The sequence below is a fragment of the Eptesicus fuscus genome, chromosome 8 (genome assembly GCF_027574615.1).
Source record: "Eptesicus fuscus isolate TK198812 chromosome 8, DD_ASM_mEF_20220401, whole genome shotgun sequence".
Lineage (NCBI taxonomy): Eukaryota > Metazoa > Chordata > Mammalia > Chiroptera > Vespertilionidae > Eptesicus > Eptesicus fuscus.
This window is the reverse complement of record NC_072480.1, coordinates 15,258,019-15,263,597: the sequence shown is the minus strand read 5'-3', so window position 1 is coordinate 15,263,597 and position 5,579 is coordinate 15,258,019.

The window sequence follows — 5,579 nt, the reverse complement described above, 5'->3', positions numbered from 1 at the left end:
TGGAAATCATTGTGCTAAGTAAATAAGCCAGTCAGAGAAAGATAAATATCACATGATCTCACTCATTTGTGGAATATAATGAACATAAACTGATGAACAAAAGTAGATCCAGAGACAGAGAAGCATCGAACAGACCATCAAACTTCAGAGGGAAGGCAGCTGAGGGAGACGGGTGGGGGTAAGAGATCAACCAAAGGAATTGTATGCATTCATATAGGCATATCCAATGGACACAGACACTAGGGGAACGAGGGCATGTGCGGGGGCGGGGGGTGGCCAGGGAGAGGTCAATGGGGGTAAAAGGAGACATATGTAATACTCTATGTAATACTTTAAACAATACAGAATTTTTAAAAAAAAATCAATTGGTTGGAAAAAAATAGAAGGGAAACCACCAGTCGTATCCATAGATATCTGAGCGCACTTCTGTGCTCTGCAAGGTAAATGCCCAACTGTTAAAAGGCCATGCTCTCTGGAAGTCTAGTTCGCAGCCATGTATTATTACTCAGGAAGGCTCTTTAGAGTCCCACCCCTGCCTCTGCCCTAGAGTGATGATCAAAGCAGAAGTCCTCCAGAGGACTTCTAGAAATACCTTTACTGCCATCTCCATACACACAGCAATTCTGCAGACGGAGTGTTCTGCAGACTGAGGGTAACTGTTGTATAGATTTGAAAGCTGAGCAGTGGAGAATTTAAGTGACTCACCCAGAGTCCAACAACTACTAAATTGTAGATCAGTGTTTGAACCTAGGGCTGTCTGGCTCCAATGTCCTTGCCGCAAATGAAAGCAGAACAAATAACCAAAGAAGACAGACTGGGCTTAAAATTTAGCAGAAGGGTAACTTCTTGGTCCTGTAGTAATGGAAAACCATCACAAGGTTCTAAGGCGGAATATAATTTCTATCCTGGGCTATCGCTAAAAGATAAAATGGAGCAGCGCTTTTAGCACATGGCTGAGGACATGGGGGCATTTTTAAAGTGTCTGAATGAATGAACACAAGCCAAGCGTCTAAGTTCCTGACACCCAATCCTTTATGTGGAGCCTGGGGAGATCGTCATTCAACAGCAATCATTCACTGAGAAGACCTGACCCCTGCCCGGAGAAAGGGGGTCTGAGGCCCAAAACCTGGGTAAATATATTTTTTTTTTTTTGCCTCAGTGTGGTAAGTGCTATCATAGAAGTATGAACAGAAAGGGCTGTGGGAGGTTCTAGTGGGGAGGGGGACAGAAAGGATGGGTGTTAGAAAGATCATCATCACCCGGCTAAGGTCATACTTGTGTTCCGGGACAGTTCAGTCACTCATATTCAGAACAAGCACCCGGAGCCATGAGGATACAGCTGAACTGAATTTAGTATACACATATTATACAAGGTAGGGGGTAAGGAATGCTTTGAAAAGATTTTCTTCCAAAATGGTTTACAGGAACTTATTCGTGTTTCTAAATGTCAGTTTTAGGGTTTTTTTTTTTTTTTTTTTTTTTTTTTTTTTTTAATTTCTTTATTGATTAAGGTGTCACATATTTGTCCTCATCCCCCCATTCCCATCCCACCCCTCTCCCCACGCTTGCCCCAATCCCCTGTTGAACTTAACCGTTGGATAGGCTTATATGCATGCATACAGGTCCTTTGGTTGAACTCTCCCCCTCCCCCCCACCCTCCCCCTACCCTCCCCTATCCTCCCTCTGAGGCCCGATAGTCCGATCGATGCCTCCTTGCTTCTGGTTCTGTTCTTGTTCCTCAGTCTATGTTGTTCATCATATCCCCTAGATGAGCGAGATCATATGTCACTAGATATATACTAATAAGAACTGAATGTGAGACGAGCAATAATAGTTATGCTGACAGGCAAATGAATCAATCTGTAGCGAGCTTCCCCCTGGACCAACAGTTCTTTTGAGACCCAATTTCAATGTCCAGTAGCTCCTTATGTGTACATGTCAGCACTGACCCCTCAGCTCTGGATGGTGGACAAATGGTGGTAATGGAGGTCCGACTCCCTCTGGTTTGGTCTCGGCCGAACCCAGGGGCACGGCGTCACCCGGACTAAGGGGCACGTGGCCTCACCCATACCCAAGGGGCGCGTGGTCTCACCCGGGCCTGGGACCCAGCCTCACCCGGATGGATCCAGGGGCGCACGGCCTCACCCGGACCCAGGATCTGGCTTCACCCGTACCCAGGGACGCTTGGCCTCTCCCAGACCCAGGGGCACGTGGCCTCACCCGGGCTTAGTTGCACAAGGCCTCACCTGGTTCCAGGGACACATGGTCTCTCCCGGACCCAGGGACGCTTGGCCTCTCCCAGACCCAGGGCCACTTGGGCTCACCCGGGCCTAGGTGCACGAGGCCTCATCCGGATCCAGGGACGCTTGGTCTCACCCGGATCCAGGGACGCTTAGCCTCTCCCAGACCCAGGGGCACGTGGCCTCATCCGGATCCAGGGACACATGGTCGCACCCGGACCCAGGGACGCTTGGCCTCTCCCAGACCCAGGGCCACTTGGGCTCACCCGGGCCTAGGTGTACGAGGCCTCACCCGGATCCAGGGACACATGGTCTCACCCGGACCCAGGGACGCTTGGCCTCTCCCAGACCCAGGGCCACTTGGGCTCACCCGGGCCTAGGTGCACGAGGCCTCATCCGGATCCAGGGACGCATGGTCTCACCCGGACCCAGGGACGCTTGGCCTCTCCCAGACCCAGGGGCACGTGGCCTCCCCCGGGCCTAGGTGCACGAGGCCTCACCCGGATCCAGGGACACATGGTCTCACCCGGACCCAGGGATGCTTGGCCTCTCCCAGACCCAGGGCCACTTGGGCTCACCCGGGCCTAGGTGCACGAGGCCTCACCCGGATCCAGGGACACATGGTCTCTCCCGGACCCAGGGACGCTTGGCCTCTCCCAGACCCAGGGCCACTTGGGCTCACCCGGGCCTAGGTGCACGAGGCCTCACCCGGATCCTGGGACACATGGTCTCACCCGGACCCAGGGACGCTTGGCCTCTCCCAGACCCAGGGCCACTTGGGCTCACCCGGGCCTAGGTGCACGAGGCCTCACCCGGATCCAGGGACACATGGTCTTACCCGGATCCAGGGACGCTTGGCCTCTCCCAGACCCAGGGCCACTTGGGCTCACCCGGGCCTAGGTGCACAAGGCCTCACCCGGATCCAGGGACACATGGTCTCACCCGGACCCAGGGACGCTTGGCCTCTCCCAGACCCAGGGCCACGTGGGCTCACCCGGGCCTAGGTGCACGAGGCCTCACCCGGATCCAGGGACACATGGTCTCACCCGGATCCAGGGACGCTTGGCCTCTCCCAGACCCAGGGCCACTTGGGCTCACCCGGGCCTAGGTGCACGAGGTCTCACCCGGATCCTGGGACACATGGTCTCACCCGGACCCAGGGACGCTTGGCCTCTCCCAGACCCAGGGCCACTTGGGCTCACCCGGGCCTAGGTGCACGAGGCCTCACCCGGATCCGGGGACACATGGTCTCACCCGGACCCAGGGACGCTTGGCCTCTCCCAGACCCAGGGGCACGTGGCCTCACCCGGGCCTAGGTGCACGAGGCCTCATCCGGCTCCAGGGACACATGGTCGCACCCGGACCCAGGGACGCTTGGCCTCTCCCAGACCCAGGGCCACTTGGGCTCACCCGGGTCTAGGTGCACGCGTCCTCACCCGGATCCAGGGACACATGGTCTCACCCGGACCCAGGGACGCTTGGCCTCTCAGACCCCGGGGCACGTGACCTCACCCCGGCCTAGGTGCACGAGGTCTCACCCGGATCCAGGGACACACGGTCTCACCCGGACCCAGGGACGCCTGGCCTCCCCCAGACCCAGGGGCACGTGGCCTCACCCGGGCCTAGGCGCACGAGGCCTCACCCGGATCCAGGGACACACGGTCTCACCCGGACCCAGTGATGCCTGGCCTCCCCCAGACCCAGGGGCACGTGGCCTCACCCGGGCCTAGGCGCACGAGGCCTCACCCGGATCCAGGGACACACGGTCTCACCCGGACCCAGGGACGCCTGGCCTCCCCCAGACCCAGGGGCACGCGGCCCCACCCGGGCCTAGGTGCACGAGGCCCCACCCGGATCCAGGGACACCTGGTCTCGCCCGGACCTAGGGGTGCGTGGCCTCTCTCAGACCCAGGGGCACGTGGCCTCACCTGGACCTAGGTGCACGAAGCCACCCGGACCCAGGGGCGCGTTACCTCTCTCAGACCCCTGGTCGCGTGGTCTCACCCGGATCCAGGGGCTCACGGCCTCACCCGTACTCGGGACCCAGCCTTACCCGGATCCAGGGGCCCACGGCCTCACCCGGACCCTAGGGTTTTGTTTTGACTCTTGTGTACAGTTACTTCAGGTAATGTTATTAAGTAATTCGCATAAATTCTCTTACTCAAAGCTTACATTAATCCTGTGAGCTACATTGCCTTTTTCCTCATCTACAATTAAAAAAAAATTTTTTTAAATTGCCCCACAACTACTTTTAGGTGCAGAAACTAAGGATCAGAGAGGTTGTCTAAGGTCTTTCAGTTCCTAACTGGCAAAGCCAGATTCAGATTTCCCCATAAGGCCAAGGTGCCTTCTAGGAAACTCACTCCCAGAAAATACCTTATTTCATGGGAGAGGTTGTTATAGGTTAACATGCTGGATCCAAATAGAGAATAGGTGTCCTGTACTTACCTTTAGTAGAAAATCAATGAAAGTGACGAGCAAAGTTGAATGATTCATCAGTAGAAAGGAGAGACCATTTTTTAAAATGGATACTGTATGACATTCTATTCTTAGATATATTTTTTAAAATATATTTTTATTGATTTCAGAGGGGAAATGAGAGGGAGAGAGAGATAGAAACATCATTGATGAGAGAGAATCATTGATTGGCTGCCTCCTGCATGCCCCCTACTGGGGATCAAGCCTGCAACCTGGGTATGTGCCCTTGACCAGAATCAAACCCGGGACCCTTCAGTCCGCAGGCTGATGCTCTATCCACTGAGCCAAACTGGCTAGGCCTTAGATATATTTCTGTAATAAAGTATTTATTAAGGAATTCAGTTTTGTTTTGTTTTAAGAATAACTTTGCCACCCTAATCATCTGTTTGGACTGCTTTTTCCATGACCTGGGCAAATTTACAGATGTGCTACAAAATGGAAATGTTTGAACAACTTGACTCTAGACCCTTGCCATTCAAAGAGGTGTCCATCCCCTGACTGCTTTTCAGAAATGCAGGTTTGCGGGCCCCTCCCCAGACCTACTGAATCAGAATGTGCATTTTCACAGGACATCTAGGTATTCTGTGTACACGTGAAGTTTGAGGAGCATGCTGCTTTCCCTGGCATTTTCCCACTTATCTATAATAATAAAAGCATAATATGCAAATCGACCGAATGGCTGAACAGTGGAATGACCATCCGGACGACCTTCTGGATGAAGCCAGGGCTGCGAGGGCCGAGCCTCTTGCACGAATTTCATGCAGCAGACCTCTAGTCCTATATAATAAGAGAGGAATATGCTAATTATCCGTTATGCCCTGAGGCGTAACGACTGACCACATAATGACCAGATCACTGATC